The following is a 19845-nucleotide window of genomic DNA, read 5'->3' as shown; positions in this document are numbered from 1 at the left end:
ATTCATTCGCAAATTAATTCAAATTTGATTTCCAAACTGAATCGGATGGCTCCAAACAGCACGATCTCCATCTCTGCGGAAGCTGTATGCAGTGACATCAGAGAAAATATTGAAACAGAGTGTTCTGTGAAGAATCTGGGGACAGATAGTGAGGAGGAAGCTTATGACAGGTTGCTGGAGACTTATTAGTTTGTGAAGCTCGATGGAAGAGAAAAACATGTCAAAGTATTGCATGTGCAACAGAATGAGACAATGGATCTCTATTTAAAACAGACTTGTTGTGATGCTGAATTGAGAATGGCTTTAAAAATCCAATTCAGTTGTTGAATTTGAACTGAAGTAGCAACGAATGCAGGATTGCCGTTTGAATTTAAGGAAGCAGAAGTAAAAGGAATTTAAATTTAAAGAGATTTATTGTCATTTTAACTAGAAAAGCTAATTTTGCCATGACAAACGTGGTTTTACTAAGCTTAATACAGACAGATCGATAGATAGAACAATAGAACTTCATTTCCCAGAATGCATTTTTCTGTCAATCCAATTCAACTTCCTGTGCGATGTGGCCAATTCCATTCAAATTCACCCTCCTAAATTAAAAGTGAGCCAATCATTAAATTCTGAATTTTATCCAACCCTGATTTGAAGACAAAAGAACAACATTAGATAGTAAGACTTACAGAAATAACACTCAAATCTAATGCAGTGGGCAGTATTTTAGTTTTTTTTCTTCCTCTCCATTTTCCCCCTCTATTGCCTGAGTTCTGAAGACAAAAACAGAAAGAGTGAAGGCAGCAAAAAAAAATAGTGTTCTGCTTAAATGAAGATACCTTGTTGTTGTTGCACGGAACTGCTTCTTTTGTTTACAACAATGGATTACAAAATTCTTTATATAAAAACACTCCTCTGATGCCTCTGTTTTTTAATGAGGTCATAAATTGCAAGCCGCTCTGCTTTATGGTGATTATTATTTCAATTTTGTACGCCTGCATGCAGGTTTTTATTTTCTACTTGATAACGTTGAGTACTAAAATAGAAGACCGCAAGTTGCGAGGCTTGCGAAAACATTGGGCTTGGACCAGTAAACAGTACATTATAGGACTGCTGTGACTGATGGCATAATTAGCAGTGACATGAGATTTATGACTCACTGGATCTATAGCACTTCTATAAAAGGTTGTAAAAAATTACGCCATGCTAAAGGCAATGAAAAGAGAAATATGTTATTGTAAAATAGCTATATTTTGAGGAGAATACAGGGAGAAGAAAGGCTTTGATAAAGATTGTGTGGAATTGGTGTCAGAGGATTTAAGACATGATGCGAACAAGATATGATTATAGATCTCCAGAGATCAGGGCATTGATTTTTCTTCTTAAGCTTTGGTCAGCTATATCAAGAGAGTGGCGGTACTTCAATCAAAATCTATTTGTTCAATATTTATAGAAAATGTAGGTGTGTGTGTTTTTTCCACAGTGGACTTTTTTTCAGCTGGCTCACCTTCCCACAATCCCATCTGCATTCCCTCTTCGCTCAGCTGTGGAGTTCTAGCAATTTACTATTTTATAATGTTTTGTTTTAGAAAAACATATTTTGTCCTGTGCGTGCGTGCGTGCGTGCGTGCGTGCGTGCGTGTGTGTGTCTGTGTGTGTGTGTGTGTGTGTGTGTGTGTGTAAATTCACATACAAATCAGGCATGCTGTGATGTGCAGAAAAACAGGTATTAAGTGATTCAGGAGAGCTGGGCTGGCAGAGCTGTGTGAAATGGAGTCAGTGATATTTTTTCCAGACATGTGGTTCAGGCTCTCAGAAGCTGCCATATGGCCACGATTACACTCATTTATGAAACGTCTCGCACTGGATGCTTTTAGACTGCTGCTGTGTCTCCTAAGTGTTTGTCCTCTGCACTCAATTAAACTATAGAGGGCCGTGTATGTGAGTTTGTGCAATTCAGAGAGAGAGAGTTAGAGAAAACAGAGATGCGTGTGGAGTTGTGTAAAAAAAAAAGAAGTACTATTATGTAAAAAGACAGCCAATCTCTGACAAAATCACTTTTATCATTACCAGAGTATGATATTTGCTGTATTTCTGTACAGTATTGCTGTAATGACTTCTAGCACATTATCTCAGTTGGCCAACTCAGTGGATCAATTTAATATCTATTTATTTGACTCAAGCTTACATAATTAACCAAGGGAATTAAAAAAGGGGACAGTTTGATATCTGTTTTAAAAGTCAGCAATTTCTAAATGGATGTTACTGAACTTATTTTTTATTTATTTTTATTTTTTTACCTCATAATTCTTAATCAAAATAAGTTATAACTCGATCTTCCGTTGAAACGGCAGATATATCTCTACCAGACTTCTCCAAATATTAAGGGTACTACGTTTACATGACAAAGATGTACTAAAAATGGAAACGTTTTTCCTTTTTCCTTTGCGTTTTTCATATACAGATGACACCGTTGTAAAAACAATCCCACAAAACAAGAATCCGCAAAAATAACTTAAAATGCTGCGTTATGCATGCCAGGCCAGTAGTTGGCGATGTCACTTTGTAAAGGAAAAATATGCGACTGAGCAGATATATAATACGCATGCACATGACGTCACCGTTTTCACAAATTTGCGTTTTTATAGTTTACACAAAAACAATAACGGTATTGTTTTCAAAAACTTGCACGCTTTCAAAAGTCATGTAAATGAACCGCCAAAACGCATAAAAGGTTTTCCGTTTTTAGTTGAAAATGGTTATGGCGCTTTTCCACTGCATGGTACGGCTCGGTTCGGCTCGGTACGGTTCGACTCGGTGCGGAACGGTTCGGCAAGCTCCGCTTTTCCACTGCGTGGTACGACTCGACTCGGTACGGCACGGTTCGGTTCGCTTTAGCTCGGTTGCTTTTCCATTGCAGTTAGTACCGCTTCAAAGTGGGTGGGACTGATCGTTAATAGTTGTAGGTCCGGTGGTAGCCGTGTGCGGCTAAGAGCTGTTTACTTCTTGGAACACTTTTTCATTCCGTATTGCCCCATCCAGCTCTCACCGGATCCGCTCCTCGGCAACCAACGAGAGGAACGTCTGCACCTCGTCCACTGACCACGATTCAGCCATTTCTTGTTTGATTTTTTTTTACTTCTTTTGTCAAGTAAATACTCTAAAAACAGGTGCTACCGCGTTGGCTGTTGTCTGGCTATTTAAATCTAGCGGGTTTAGTGTCTCGTATCGCAAATACAATGGCGCTGAAGTGACGATTCTGTCTGACCAATCAGTGATCTGCAGTGTTTTCACGTCACATTTAGTATTGGTACGGTACGCTTGGAACCTCAACAGAGGTGGTACCATTTAAAGCGAGCCGTGCCGTACCGTACCATGCAGTGGAAATGCGCCATAAGTGAGCCGTACCAAACCGAGCCGTACCGTACCATGCAGTGGAAAAGCGCCAATTGTCTGCTTAAACCCAGCCCCTTTTTTAAAATCAAATGGAAACTCGCATTCAGATTTATTTCCATACAATCAACAACCGATGGACTGAGCCAGGTCTCATGCACAATGGAAGAAAGAATCTGTCGCTTCCCCCATTTTATTGTTACTTGAAGTAAAAACACATTGCAGGAGCATCACAACTGGGGTGACCCTGCATCTGTAGTTATGTAACCCTGTTAAAATAAGAAACATAAACCATTATTTTTACATTTTACACTACTCATTTTTCATTTGATAAAAAAAAAAAAAACGTTTTGAAAGAGTATAAAAACCTCGATGCTTTTTAAGCTTTAGAACGTGTGTGAATTCATGATCCATAGTTGGAAGGAAATAATGTACATGTCTTCAAAGATCTTTAAGTATAGTTGCACAAATGGTATCTGCACTTCGTCTCTGTGTATGTGAATAAATGCAAGTGCATGCGGGCATGAGCCTCTGCTTGTCATCACTTGCCCTCATGTCTGCCTCTTGTCCCCTCTGTCAACGTTATCACACACTCTTATCAGTGTGGCGGCACCATTTTTTGGAACAAATTCCGGGCCTCCTGCTCCTCCCCCATTCATGGTCCTGCATTCTCAATCACCTCTCATTTACTTGCTTTTCCTCTGAAGTAGAATACGTAATGTATGAGTTTCTCCTATACATTCTCAGTTGGCACCAGAAATGCACTGTTATTTAACTTCTGGCAGATAAGCAAAAAATATATATATATTGCAGGCTTTCTGCAATAGGCCACTGAACTAAAATAAACAAGAGTAATTTAAAACCAAAATGTGCTAATCTGATTTAGCACAACTAAGGTTGCCTATAAAACATACAATGAACCAAGAAAAGCTTACAATTGTATGGAACTGAGAAGCAAATCCAAGGAAAACAATGAGAGCAGTAAAAGACTGCAATCAAAAAACTTTACTGATCAAAAGAAAACTCATAGCAAAGAAAGGCTGCAAACATCAGCTGTGGAATCAAAGAAAAGCTAGGAAATCTACTTGTAATTAATTCAATGCAAATTAACACACTTCTACAAGAAAAATGCAACAACTTCAGGTAAGATTGATTAATCAGCTTCATTACCTTTCTGTTTTGTGAAATCTGTGGGTTGATACTACAGTAGCTATGGAAGAATATAAAAATAAACCACAAAAAATGACTGCTGCCATGCCGCCACGAAGAGATGTTTAAGACTGGCGGAGGACCTGCAAAAAAAAGATACTGGCCAGTTGGATGAATTACTGACAGGTGTAAAATTGAGAGCCACAACCTTTGGAGAACATACCTGATGACCATGGTTTCCTGGAGGAAGACTAGAATTACTCCAGGGGCCGGTTGCACCAGCTGTGCATGAGTTATAACTTAGCCTAGTTTTGATGTAAATTGACACTAAGTTACAGCTTGCGCACTACTAAATATGTTTTTATTGCACCATTAAACTTAGCTGAAGCACAACTCTACGTATGAAATATTTACGGTAGCCTCTGATCAGGAGTAACGGTTGGAATAAAATAGAAGACTGAACTGCATCAATAAGCTCTTCTTTTACCTGACAGACTTCAATTCTTTAGACATTAAGATAACACTGACATTTACACTCGCTTACATTTTAAGAGAAAGAACATTATGTGAAAAGATTACTTCGTTAGCGGTTCATCAACACGAACCTGTCCTAAACATGGACGTGCATGTCCAATAAAATCAGTCTTAATAAATAAATGTCATTTTTATCTTTTTTTTTGTATCAGTATTTATTGATCCTTATTCATTTTGTTTCAAATACAGTTTCTGAACGTTATTTAACCTAAATGTAAAAACAAATTATGTTATTCATGACTAAGTGGTATCGTATTTAAAGGAACACGCCGACTTTTTAGCACTGCTACTTCTGCGGAGTGATGTGCACCTGAGTGAGGAGCAGAGAGTTCGCTCAGAATGTTGCGCTAATCACTCCGCCCAAGTAGCAGTGCTCCGCCTTCTGAGAATATAGTTCCCAGAATGTATACGGGGAACGTACAGAATGCTAGCTGGAGCCGTTTACCTCTAGTCTTTGTGCTAAGCTAGGCTAGCGGTGGGTGCGTCAGACAGAGTTGCGGCACGCACAGAGATGAAAAGGACTTATGGACTTCTCTAACTCTGGGGGATACGGTGAATAAGCTAAAGTCCCAAAAAGTCAGCGTGTTCCTTAAAAGGAAACTTAATTTTAGTCACATGAGGCAAAAGAAGTTAGAATGAAGGATACACTTAAATTCACAGCATTTAAACACAACATCTGCTCACCTACAGTATTTGAAGGCTGCTATTGGAATTTTGAGGTATAGCCTAAACGTCATATTATATGCGACTATGAATTACATTACGGAGAGCTTAAGGCCTACGAGCTATTCTGCCTTAAGAACAAATGGTGCAACCGAATAAAGTGCATTATATTAGGCATTCAGTTCAGAGCAAATGTGTTCATTGGTGTTTGTGAGAACATATCTGAGGCTATAGCTGTGTGTGTGTGTGTGTGTGTGTGTGTGTGTGTGTGTGTGTGTGTGTGTGTGTGTGTGTGTGTGTGTGTGTGTGTGTGTGTGTGTGTGTGTGTGTGTGTGTGTGTGTGTGTGTATTGATCTTCACTGACATAGTCCAAGTAATCCCATGGGCCTGGTTTCACAGACAGGGCTTAGATTAAGCCAGAATTAGGCTTTAGTAGTATAATTACTAGGACATTTAAGTTTAACTTTTATAAATGTGCCTTAGAATAAAAACACCCCCTAAGTGCACTTGCGCCCTGCGCTTTAGACCATGCGCTTAGTTTGTTAAAATAGGGCCCTTAATCTCTGTCCGGGAAACGGCCACTAAAGATCTAAAATCAATTATCTTAAATTATGCAAGTGAATTTATTATTGCAATCTACAGTATGAAAAATGGATACTTATTTTGAAATTGGCTAAAGATCACATTTAAAAGTATTATTAAAGTCCCACTGTGGTGAAAATCAATCTGGTGTGGTGTTTGGTGAAATCTATGTGGTGTTTTTAATATGCTTTAGACAAACCATGTGCAAATTCACAAGTCAGCATTGCTGAGCATTTTCTCCTTTAAACTGCAGTGAACTCTGACTATATCAAAACGCATTTAAAATCGGATTTGTTTCTGATGTCACAAACTACCTTGTAACCAATCAGGTCAACATGTGGATCTCTGAGTTGGTGTGAGTGAGTGGAGACGGGCTAATTTGCATATTCATAGAACCGTTTATCCTAAATAAGGGCAAGGGTGTTATATTCAAGTTATTTTAAGACATGAAGACAATTTTAAGGAAAAAACTTTTAAATATGTCATTTTGGTGATCAAAGATGAGTTTTAAGCAATGCAATTAATGACTACAGGGGGACTTTAAATAATCAGTGTTTTGAAGGTTAACTTTTAAGTATATTTGAAAAAAACAAAGGTAATCTAAATGTAAAATAGTGGACCTAAGCTATACAAATCAGTATCCAAAATTCTATCAATCTTAGAAATGTAAGTTGACAACCTGATTCTTTTGCAACTTGCTATAATAGCGGTTTATGCCTCATACTGGTGCGTAATCCTCCGCTGTCATTCTTCTCTACTGCTTTACTGTGCATCACTTTTCCTGCCTCTGTTTCCATGAGAACCGAGGACAAGGACAGAGCGGAATTTTTTTGCTGTCACAAATCTGAGATAACCCCAAGTGGTCCATATGCGTGTCCCACTTCAAACCAGCTGGGGGCAATCAATTCTGACATCAAAACTTTAAATGACACGTGATTCGAGACTAATGTTTAATGCTGCTTAGAACTGTGAGTTTCAACATCACCAAAAAATCATTGGTGTTCAGACACCGTTTTCTCAAATGTTCATAACTCATTTTTAAAAAGACTGATCAGCATTCATTGTGAGTGATGATGATGACGTATCTAGCCTAGAAACTCCAACATCAGCAATAGCAGACTCACTTGAATGCTCCCACCAAAGATCCATCATTTACCCTGCAAGTGAGTGGTTCTCTTGGGCCTCGTGCAGGGCCCGAACGCCTCTATTGCGACGTCTGTGAGAATGCACACAGACAAAACATCCATATTTCAAATTCATATCCACATAATATTTTGTTACCAAGAATGATTGTACTGATCATTTGAATGCTAATAAAAGCAGTATAATGGCAATGGTTTATATTGAAAGCTTTTACCAGCAAATTGAGTACTTAATTTGAGATTTTTTTTTTGATGCATCAATTCATGGCGTTTTCTTCAAGCAACTTAATTGGGTTTACATGCCTTGCTTAAGCACACAGTGATGATAGTCTCAGCCTCAGTCTGACCGTTCACTGACTGATGAATACACATAATTGCACATAAAACCGGAATGCACTTTTTCAGTCAAGTAAACTCTAATCTGTTTGGCTGCCTTTAGGCAATATCCATGAGTACAAGCACACAGGTTTTCTTATCAGTTCCAATGGAAACAAAGATGTTTTGGTACCAATCTGGCTGATTGCCTGGTGTCAATATTTGAAAGTTATTCACCGTTCGTTTTTTCCACAGATGATAATAATAATTCCAAAAGGGGGCTTTTCACAGTGATGCCACAGAAGAACCATTTTGCGCTCCCAAAAGAACCTTTCTGTGAACAGTTCTTAAAAGAACCATCATTTCTCAATTGTGAAGAAAATTTTAATAATCTAAGGAACCCTTTTCCAGTGCTTTATTAGTATATAGTTCTATTTTTAAGAGTGTGTGTCTCCTAGTGATTTCTCCATTACAGATTTCACAGTTCTCTCTCAGCATTTAATTTATCATGAATACATTTGACCAAACAATAAAGCTTAGATATAAATATGTAATAATTAATGTTACAATAAGGGTTCATTTGTTAACATGAACAATGAACAACACTTCTACTGTAAAAAAAATGATCGTGATTTTAACGGTAAAAGACTTAAACTGTTAACAGAAAGTTTCCTTACTATATGCGGTAAATAAATGTGATAGATCTAATGGTACATTTAATGTAATTTTACTGTAAAATACCGTTAAATTTACAGTTTTTGAAAGTGAAAAGGAAAAACTCATTGTATTTATAGTGGAAAACCCACAATTCCCACTATTATTGCGTGACACTTCACATTTGATGTATTTTTGTTGAAATAACTGTTTCTTCATAGTTTTCTTAGTTTTTTTCTAATCAGTTTTGTACATTAGGGTTTTATGTTACATTTAATGTTGTTAAATTAATGTTTATTGCATTTTTTAAATTTCATGTGTGTTAACATGATGTGTGAATGACATAGCCTATTAGTATTATCTTTCTTGTGGAAGAGCTGCTTGTGATGAGCTTTGATTGATCATGTGACTCATCACTGCTGTGATTGTTGATCAGTGTATAACAATGGTACAAAACAGATCCTAATACTTCAATAGGTCGTTAAATTAACATTATATCGGATAACGATATACAGTTTATTACTGTAAATTTGAAGTTAAGTCTGTAAAACCTAAAATGGTGCTACCGTATTTATTACGGTAAATTTCTGGCAACCACAGCTTTAAATTTAACAAAACATTTTTTTACAGTGCGCTCAGGCCCTAATTATAGCATTTACTAATACATTTTCATAATCAGAAATTGTATTTGTTAACATTTGTTGTAGGCTACTGTAAACTAGAATGAACAAACTTTTTTTACGAGTTATGAGTTATGACATTAAGATTAATAAATGCTTTAAAATACGCCTATATATTGCCCCTTGTTAGTTCATGTTAGCTAATGCATTAACTAATGAGAACAAATTAGACTTCATCGTAAAGTGTTACCAAAATGAAATGTTTCTTGATGGAGAGTGACTAAGAATAAACAAATAAATAAATAACAGTAAACCCATTCGTTATTTCTTTTGCGCTCTTTTTCAACACACTACGGTAAAGGGTGGACTTTTGTTGTCTGCGAGCTGGAGACAGACAGCTGAGAGTGAAACAGCCGTGTGTGTCTGTGTGTGTGTGTGTATGTGTTTAGAGCTTGAGATTCAGACGCGCTGCACAGCGTCTCGTCCCGAAACCCTAGACGACAACCAAGAAGAGTCACTTGGAATACTGTCCGCAGGTCTAATGTCCGAACACATTTATTTTCTAAGAAAACTTGCGTGTGTCTTTTTTCTTCTTCTGTTAGGGCACAAGCAAAAACATCGCATTTTCACATTTTAAAAGCAGCTGTCTTCTCGGAAGGGGCCGCACCTTCAGCAGAACATCATCCAGGTAGGTTTATGAAAGTTCATGTGCTGTATCGAAGCCAAGATCTTTGCTTCAGTCACACTAAAAAAATACTACAGAAAGAATGGGGTAATTAAGAATTGTGTTGTTTGAATTTGCATTTTTTTTCCTATCCGCAAATTGCTTATTGAATTTTGTCCATCATTACATGTTTACTCCTTTGATAAACTTTTTGTGCAACAGCATCCCATTTTTTGAATGCTGCGTTTGTCTGATGTGAGTGTGTTTGAAGTTAAGCACATAGTTTAGTTGAGAAGTGCATCTTTAGACCCAGGATAGCTAATTAACCCGTACAGGTCCATTCAACTGCTCAAATGACCTGCCTTTTTATGTGATTATGCCCAGGTCTTTAAATGACAATTCTGTGTTTGTGTTATGCACTGCCTTTGTTGTTAATCTGCCAATATAGTTAATCTGTACAAAAAAGTCTTGCATACCAGTATCAATTAATATTTTTAATTGTAAGATTTATATTAATGTTAAATAATAACTGGTAATTATCTGCTGTACTAGTTTTTATGTGTTGAATTCCACTCTGTGTGCTATCATTTGACCAAGACAAATTTAAGTAGGCTATAACTTACCTATGACAACACACTAGCATTACTTTCATGTCACAATGTCACTCCGCAGTCTCTTTTCATTATAAGAGAAGTTAGAATAGTTAACTTATGCCAAAAACGACTATGTACGCATACAACTTTTGAGAGATAAATTAGCTAAGAAGTCCAGATGAAAAAGAAAACAAGGCATCTTCTTGGCTGGGATAACAACAAACCGATTAGAGAAGAGCTAGAAGAGAGAAAACCTATATTCAGCATGGCTAACTAATCCATATGAGAAGTAACTTCAATTAAAGATGAATAATACATGAATTGCAATATTGTTTCAGTGCTGGTGTTCATGACTGATTGTTTTCTACGTAGAAATGGGCCATTTTTCTTGACAAGCCATTAACAGGCATTCATTCATTATTTTCTAGGGTCATCATCAGGTAACCCTACTCGACTCACTCGATCATGGCTACATCAGCATCCGAATTCACTCACTTCATTTTGTTCAGTCCTTGCTGACATAGTGCACTTAACCACCACATAGGGATTAGTGGATGGATGATTTCGGACACAGCTTATATCTTTAAATCTAGTGATTTATATTTTGTGTTGTAGGCGTGTGCGGGGTTGGCTCAGGTGCCTAAAAAGCTGTCTAGGTAGACAGAACAGTAGATTTTGAGATGCAACTAGAGGCAAAAAAAAGAGCTCTGTTCCTGGATATGTTCCCATTTACTGTCCTTTTTGTAAATATTTTCACACGAATGTCTAAGTATGGAAAATAATTGCCTTGCACCTTGTCTTCTGGGCAATTAATTAAATTGAAACAGTGTCTTTTGAATGTGCTGCATGCTGATAAAGGACAGCGTTTAATCTGAGCCTTATCTCTCTGAGCATAACCAGCTTCACTAAAGCTCATAATAAATTAGTCTGCAAATCCTCCTTGGCTGTAGAGAACATAGAAAGTAAAAAAAAAAATCATCTTATCCATCAACGTGATAGCTTATTACCATGATGGTGTTATCATAGGTAAACTGCTTTTGAGCACAATGAAGATTACGGTGGATAAACACTTATTAACCTATAACCCCTTTAAACTAAACACGACTATGCTGATTTAATGCTTGGTAGTGATTGAATGAAGCCCATTTGTCTTGTCACTTGAGTCAACTGAAGTGCTTACACTTCTTTTGGATTATTGTTTGCAGTTTTTCTTGGTGGAACATTTTTGCAACAGAAGCATTAATAGGCTTTAATCGTATTTAGAAAAGACATTAGTAAGTAGGAAAACCATGTTTGCATGAGACAGCAAGTATTGGAATTAGCACTTCATCTCAGTGAATGAGGTCTGGCAAAACCTCATAACAAATGTCAAGCGCAAAACAGTTTGTCTTCCATCCTTTTCTCTCTGCTTTCTTAATTTTAGTCTCGTTCACATCTAAAAAGCTGCAACGTTGAATTTGACCACTGAGGGGGTGGATGTTTCCCTAAGTGAGTCTAGGCTCTTCTCCTGCTGACCTTGGGTTTCCCCTATAATCCAACTCATGTAATTAAACGCAATATGATTAGTGGGCAGAACGGACACTGTTGCTGTGGAGGTGCGTAGTACACAATATATATGTGGCAGACTTTATGTGTGGGTTTGCTTTGGTTTTGAGAGTGTGCTTGCATGAATAATTGGGACACAAAACGATGGATTTCAATGAATTCGTTCACTATGAACAAAGGCATCAATACACATGCCATGACTGGAGAGATCAGTGCCATCCAAGAGAGCATGCTATATGACCTGACCAGTAGCTGCTAAAAAAAACATAACAGACAGAACAAGATTCCAGTCAAGAGAGATGAATAGCCTTATAAGTACTGGCAGTCCATTTCCAGTGGCTTTGTAATGGGGTCTATTACAATGCTCTTTACATACTATTAAACCTTTATGTGGGCTTTTTGTAGAGTGTATAGTCACCTGAGTCATAGATGTTATCCAAACAGCTGTCCTGGTGTGTGTGTGCGTGCACTTCTGCATTTTGTCTGAAGGTTGCAGCTGACAGCGGAGCAGTGTGGGAGTCGGCTGGTTTTGGTCGGCTGGCTCACAGTCAGAGAGAGAGAGAGAGAGAGAGAGAGAGAGAGAGAGATGAACACTCTGTAATTAGCACCCGCGGCTGCATGCTGCATTCCACCTCTGTAAATTACAGAGTGGCCTGCCTGCACTGCCAGACCCAGCAAACCTGCCTGTGTGAGTCTATCCAGACCCCCCTCTTCCCCTCCCTCGGCCTCACGCACATGCAAAACTACAGCTATACCTGCTAGCAGCAGACTTTGCCTTCTCTTCCAGTTCACTTCCACTGTGTTTGTTTCTGCGCTGCAGTAATTGGCGGTGGTGGAGGCTCCCGTCTCTCCGGGGCTCGGCCTGCATTGATTTGTTTGGATTTCTGTTCCCCTCCCCAGAGCTTTGGCGTACATAAGCGCCACAGACTCCCTACACTGCTGTCTGTCATGTCTGAGCGGCATATTTAAAGAGTTTGGTGTTGTTTATCGAAGTGCACGTAGACTGCAATGCACGGCATTTCCATAACACAAGGGATTTCAACAGTATGTTTTTTTTAATTAAGAATTGAAGCATTTGGGTTTTGAAAATATGCTTTGTTTTGAGGGTTTAACAAGGTTAAAGGTGTCAAAATATGCTTTGAGACTGCAAAGGGGTCTTTGTTCAGAGTTTATGAGTGAGTTTCGAAAGGACTGTAACCACCATAGAAATGGAGGTGGACGATAATCATATATGGCTAAATTGTACCTTACAATGGTTACTTTGCTGCACTCCATTACACACTGCTGTGTTTGTTGATATGATCATAGATATAGATAGAGCCTTATTACCAGCAACTTTTTCTGTGGGCCACTATACGTAAGCTATCCACCATATTGGAATGATCGCAGCTAGTCCGTGAGCACTTCAGACAAAGTTAACACATGTACGAATATCTGTATCCTCAGCAGATGATTTTAATAGGATTTAGTTTATCATCATCAATGTTAGATAATTTTGCACGTGCTTAATATATTGGTTAAAGCTCTTAATAAATATTAATACATTTAATAATAAATATTATTGATAATCAAAGAACCTTACAGCCAAATTGCTCTTAGTCTCAAATCAACGAAGGCGGGATATACCATAGGCCTATATATATATATATACTGTTCACACAAGCCGAGCATGACCAGAAAGTGTGCGTGGTAAGATGTTAGCAGCTAAACATTTCATGTTTGACAACTGTTGTACAATAAAAATGGGAACCGACCAACGGTAGTATTCAGTGATGCAAACTACTACTTTTTCTGGCAAATTTCGGTATTTCATATAATTTATAATTGAATTAATTCAACATAAATGAATTTTACTACATATTAGGCAGTGTGTGTGTGTGTCCGTGTGTGCGCGCGCGCGTGTGTGTGTGCGCGCCCATGTGTAGTCTGTGCTGATGGATGGGACCGAGTAAATGGCTGTGACCCTGACAGAGGACCCAGCTGAGGGACCAAATGAGTTTGTGACATTGTATGTGTGTTTGGGACACAAAGAGTAGGTTTGTGAGTAGGTTTGTGATTTTGTGCATAAGTACAGCACACCATATAGGACAAGTGGCCTCTCTTCCCTTCTCCTTCTGTCTTCTGCCATATGCTGATTTGATCTTGATAGATTGATAATACTTTTGTACCAAATTTCACCATTCAGCTAACACACAGACAGTGTATCTATACATCCAATGGTATGTCCATTGTCTATACGTCCAGCTGAATATAATGTTTCTATATTGAATGTCTGTATATCCAGGTTGAATATTGTGCTTCTATAGTGCATGTCTTGGCCTATACTGTATGTTCCAGCTGAATAGTGCTTCAATAAAGCTTTCATAATGTTATTTCTCAAAGGTCTCATCAGCTGACTCTGCTGTAAGAGGATTTGCCGAACAGCAGTTTCCTGTTTATGTCAGTGCTTCCTGTGTTGAAAGTTATCTTGTCACTGGGTTAGTTAATGTAAAGGCCCAGCTAATTATAAACAGTGATGCTTGAAAATGTCATCGAAGTCTACCAAATTATAATACACTTGAAAGGGTAAAACACTTCTGATGGCATTTTCTTATAAAACTTTGCCTTCATTCATGGCCGTCTCAAACCCATTGCTGTGATACTATTGTGTGTACTGAGTGGTAACCAGTACTGGCACTTCTATATTTTAATCGGTAGCGTACGTACTCACTTTTTCCTGCATACCGGCACTTCTCACATGTTGACAAGTAGGCCTATACTCTGAAAAAAAGTTTTGTGCAATAGTGATATTTGCCTTAGCAAGGACTGCTAATTATAATTGAAAGCATGCAATGAATAAAGTGTGCTGATCTTCCAGTAATGTTTTACCACTGCTGCACCAGTCCATGACCCGTGCTTTTGACCAGCACTCCCCGAGCTGGAGCTGACATTGAGAGGGGAAGGCTCTACATTATAAGTTCAGCTCTTCTGCCAGGCCTGCCGCTGAGAAGGCCCCCTGAGAGCCTCACAGCAGTTAGGAGACATCAGACAACATCCATAATTTATGACAGAGATAGAGATGCGGCTTGCGGCTTGTTTTGTGTCTAAGTTGTGCCCTCGTGCACTCCCTCTGTAACAAATGAATAGAGAACGCATTTCCTCCTGCTGTCTTTCCCTCTGTATCTTTCTCTCTCTTCCCCCTAATGCTCAGCTGTTATGCGGCATCTCATAAATCAACTGGGAAGTTATGAGACTGGAATTTGACATTAGGCCCTCTTTTCTTCAGAGTTTTTAACTTTATGTAACTAAAGTAATAATGGGTAATGGTAGAACTCTAGCAACAGGTTGGGGAATCGTTTATGGTTTTGTCGCTTTTTTTTATGTTACCTGCAGCTGGAAGTCTTTTATATTCTATCTTCTTTTTTTCTTGATCTCTTTTCTTGTCATCCTACGATGAGTCTGGTTCTCCATCTTGTAGCTAAACATAAGCTTTTTGTTGTTGCCAGAGTGCAATTCCCTCCCTTTTTCTGTTAAGCTACTTTGACACAACACGTATTGTGAAAAGTGCCATACAAATAAAAGCAGGCTTGACAATAAACTGTCCGTTAACTTATAATACCGTTGAATTTGATTTGAGCACAGTAAAATAATCCTGAAATAATGCTTTACTTTTTAGCACAAGTTTCATTTCAGTCACCTTGATATATGTATAATTATTTTTATTTTACATATATATATTATTTTTAAATATATATTTTTCAATCTTTGCATTATGGTTCTTTAGATTCTACCATTTAGCCCATATGGCTAATTTAATTCAAAATATTTTATGTAAATTGAGCAATGTAAATGACTTAATGTAAAGACATTCTTTCACATTGCTTGCTTATTAAAATAACTATATTAACAGATGTATTTTTCTCGTATATATGCACAAATATACAAATTCAATGTAATTAATCGAAATATTTCCTAAATTTTTTATATTAACAATTTAATTTATGATTTTTTTTTTAGGGCAGTGTTGAATCAGAGTTTTGAATTGATTCATTGAAAAAGACCGTTTGAACATATGCCATTTTCTACTTAGTCCGAGACACTCATATCTGCAAGTCACAAGGCAAGATTTTTAGGAAACCTGATGACCAAAAAAATTTGCCCTCAATTTCCACAAAGTGTCTTAATTTTATACAAATTTTTACCAATTTGTACGTGACAGCTGCAGGTTCAGATAAGGCTGGAGCTGAGGTGTTGTTATCAGCTTCTGTGAAGTAGATGCGTTTGAAGCCTGTGTTACAAAGCTAAATGACGCGCATGTAAATGTCTCAGAAAGCATCTCCTCTTCTCTTTCTCTCATGCATCCTACCCTCATTTCTCCGACACACTGATTTATAACAAATTGTACGTTATTCTGTACAAGGCGTGCCTGTCACTTCAGCCTGCCACGAGAGAGCCAGAAGCTCCAGAATGCTGACGTGAACAATCTCCCGAGCTCTGACATCCTCCCTCAGCCCCTGTTTCTGTATCTCTCGGTCTGTCTGTGTCTCATTTCTGCTTCCTTCATCTTCTCCATCTCTTTCTCTGTTCACCCTCATGTCATGCAAGGCTGTCAGGGCACATCTGTGTGAGACAGAGAGCGAATAAGAGTGACAGACAAAAACACTGTTTGAGTAAGAGAGAGATTCTTGGAAACCATGATTAATTTGTTGCCCAACTCATCAGAGCTACCTGAAAAAGAAAACCGCGTAACACTTTATAGTTTAAGGTCCCATTCACACTATTATCTTGCTAATTAGCATGCATATTACTAGGATATTGGCTGTTTATTAGTACTTGCACATTAATGCACATTAATGCCTTATTCTGCATGACCATATTCTACCCAGTTCCTAAACTGAACAACTACCTCACTAACTATTAATAAGCCGTAATTAGGAGTTTATTGGGGCAAAAGTCATAGTTTATAGTTATCTAATATTGAGAATTGGACCCTCATCTAAAGAAAACAGATTAGGAGAACATTCAGCAACCATTACTTGCATTCATTACACTATTAACAAAAAAGTACCAGTTTTTTTTTTTTTTTTTTTTGGACATACCAATACTATGTTGTTGTTTTTTTTTTTGTTGTTTTTTTGGAGTATATCATTAGCATACCATGGTAAAAAAAATACCATGGAGTAGTAATGCACCAAAATGTTAATTAATGTCCAAAATTCTAAATTTTACCTCGTTTATATTTGTAGGCTATTATTTTTTTATTTTAATCTATACTTTTATAATGTTTAGAATTACTAAACAAATTCTAGATATTATAATGTTTTTATAATGTCATCAGCTATTATGCTGGTTCTTCTTTCAAGTTGCATTATTGGGTAAAATATTGCATAATAGATGAAACTGAATTTTGGCTAAAATAAGCTTTTTTTTTTGCCTATAAAGAGTTACCATGGTCTATACCTATCTTATTCCATTACAGTTTTGCGGTTTTGACAGTACTTTTTTTGTAATGGAAAAGAGGCACTAAAAACCCCATTTCTCATCATTGTCCGTGTGTGTGCAATTAATCTTTTATTATTATTCTTGTATAATGTTGTGCTATTTATAAACATGATGTTTTTGATTTCCAACAATACAAACTCTTCATTCATAAAAGAAAGTTATCATAAAAAACTAAGTTGACATACTTTGGCAGTTTCTAGTTTGGCAGCGGCTGAACATGTTGCAGTGGTGCCAAGAACCACAGAAAAAAGTTTGAAACTTGACTGTAGAAATGCACAGAGGGAAAATATGTTATATTGAGGTGTCTTTCAAGGCGTTTGGCTGATGCTCTGTGAGAGTGAAACCAGCCGTTGACTCATCAGCAGCTTCTCTGCAGTCTCACAAAGTGCCCTACAAACCTCTGCCTTCGTTCTTCCTCCCCGTAGAGCCGACAAAAGGATAACTCTTCTATTAGGCTTAGTTAACTAAAAATGTCCCTTGGAATTTGCTATATGAGCTGGCCTTCCTCAGTATTCTTGACTTATTCATAGCTTGATCATAAATACATGACTGGTAGAGGCAAATTTGTGTACAGGGCAATTTTAATGAAAGGACTTGCTCAGAATAAATCTAGACTGAGTTGTGTCTCAACTGTCAAAGCTAAATGCTCACAGAGATGAGAGAAGGAAGCGACAGAGAGACTTCAGACAGACTACCTCAGCTCTACGTGAGCTAGACGAAGCCAATGACCTAGCCAAATGCCTGCTTTGTGTGACAACAATGCTGGGGATTTGGATCCATCTGAAATATGCTTTCTCTCTCTCTCTCTCTCTGTCTCTCTCTTTCTCTCTCTATCTCTCTTTCTCTCTGAGCCCAGGTCTCTTTCTCGCTGTCACCTCTTTGTTCATTCATCTCATGCTGTTTGTGCGATGACGTGATAAATTCTAGGCTGTCATAACACCTTCATTTGCCCCTTCATTAGTTCTTTCCAATGAGAATGGGCTAAACAGAAGGAAGTGGAGATGGTTTCTGTCAAAATTGGTTTCTTTGTGTCAGAAGTGCAGTCATGAGATCGAGATTAAGAAAAAGGGCAAAGATAAAGCCTTGGATGATAAATGAAAACGAAGGGTTGTAAACATTGTGTAGAATTGTTCTCTTTTTCCGTGTATAATGACATTTTCTTGAATTGTAGGCCCAGGTACATTTGAGCCTAAATCACTTGCGATAATCTGTTACTTGCTGTTCAATTACAGGCGGTTCAGTTATTAATGTTCTTATACTGTAGTGTATAGTAAACTCTTCCTACATTTCCCATGCCTCAAAACACTCTAGCTGCAGAATTTAATTGAAATATTACAATCTTGATTCAAAACACCCACACAATCCTATTCTTAGTTGACATCAATACGTCTATGTCTTAACCTTTTACAAGTGCGATCACAGCGAATATTCAAATCTGTGTTGATGCTGCCGCTGACCCAGAGAGAGCAGTTGTCATGTGTTGCTTCACAAACAGTCTTTTCAAACACATTATTTATTTCTTTATTTGTTTATTTCCCCAAAGGGCAATTGGTTTTACAGCAAGACCAGCATACAAAAAAGACAATTTACAATACATTAAAAATTACATAATAAACTACACAAGACAACGACAGGCCCAACCAACAACCTACTTCCACCTACTCCCCCCATGCCCGAATTTAACAGTGAAGTAAAAGTAGGAATAAATGAATGTTTGTTACTCCTAACAGAGGGAAATCTTGATCGAGATCCTGAGGGTAAAAACTGAAACTCAGAGTAGAGAGGATGGGAACTAACCATTAAGATGGATTGGGCTTTTCTACTGTGTAACTACCTGGCGATTAAACAGGATGGGTGACTTCTTACTACTAGTATTAACTATTTTTGCCAAAGCAGTCTTTGCCTTTACACTAAGACTGCCATACCAGCATAACAGCGAATGTTAAAACGGACTCAATATACGATTTGTAAAATAAAGTCATCAAGGACCGATCAACGTTAAACTTCTCTCCGTAGACGTTGCTGGCCCAAGTTCATATTCAGCTTGTTATCAATCACACATCCCAAATACTTATATTATTCAACAACTTCAACCTCCTGCTCTTTAATAGTTGTTCTCTTTAAATAAATTTGATTACGCTTAGTCAATGAGCATGTCTTTAGTTTTAGCCACATTTATTAGCAGGAATGCATTGTCACACCACTGAACAAAATCATAGGGCCATGGTCATTTTCTTCAGTACGGAGGACGCTGACAATAGCTGAATTGTCTGCAAATTTGACAATAAATCTATTTTCATGCCTGCTCCTGCAATCATCATTGTATAAAATATACAGGAGTGGAGAAAGGACACAATCCTGAGGGGACCCTGTGGATGAATACAACACCTCTGACAAACACCCATTCACCCTTACTCTCTGGATTCGATCAGTTAGTCAAGGGTCCAACCAACGATAGTCAAATTAAAACCAAAGCTCAAAAGCTGCTCTACTAAATGTGAGGTTATCGTATTAAAAGCGGA

The 19845-nt window shown here is 37.8% G+C and overlaps 1 protein-coding gene across 1 annotated transcript in view; it reads left to right on the top strand.

The window, feature by feature from the left end:
* The first annotated feature begins 9426 nt into the window (after positions 1–9426).
* Positions 9427–19845, top strand: part of dok4 (docking protein 4) — a 46729-nt gene continuing 36310 nt past the window's right edge. The window contains exon 1 of the mRNA XM_079605022.1: positions 9427–9728. The gene's annotated coding sequence lies outside the window, so the exon portion shown is untranslated. The remainder of the gene's footprint in view (positions 9729–19845) is intronic.

The sequence above is a fragment of the Phoxinus phoxinus genome (assembly GCF_949152265.1).
Source record: "Phoxinus phoxinus genome assembly, chromosome: 2".
Classification (NCBI taxonomy): Eukaryota; Metazoa; Chordata; class Actinopteri; order Cypriniformes; family Leuciscidae; genus Phoxinus; species Phoxinus phoxinus.
This window is presented reverse-complemented; position numbering and strand designations above follow the sequence as displayed.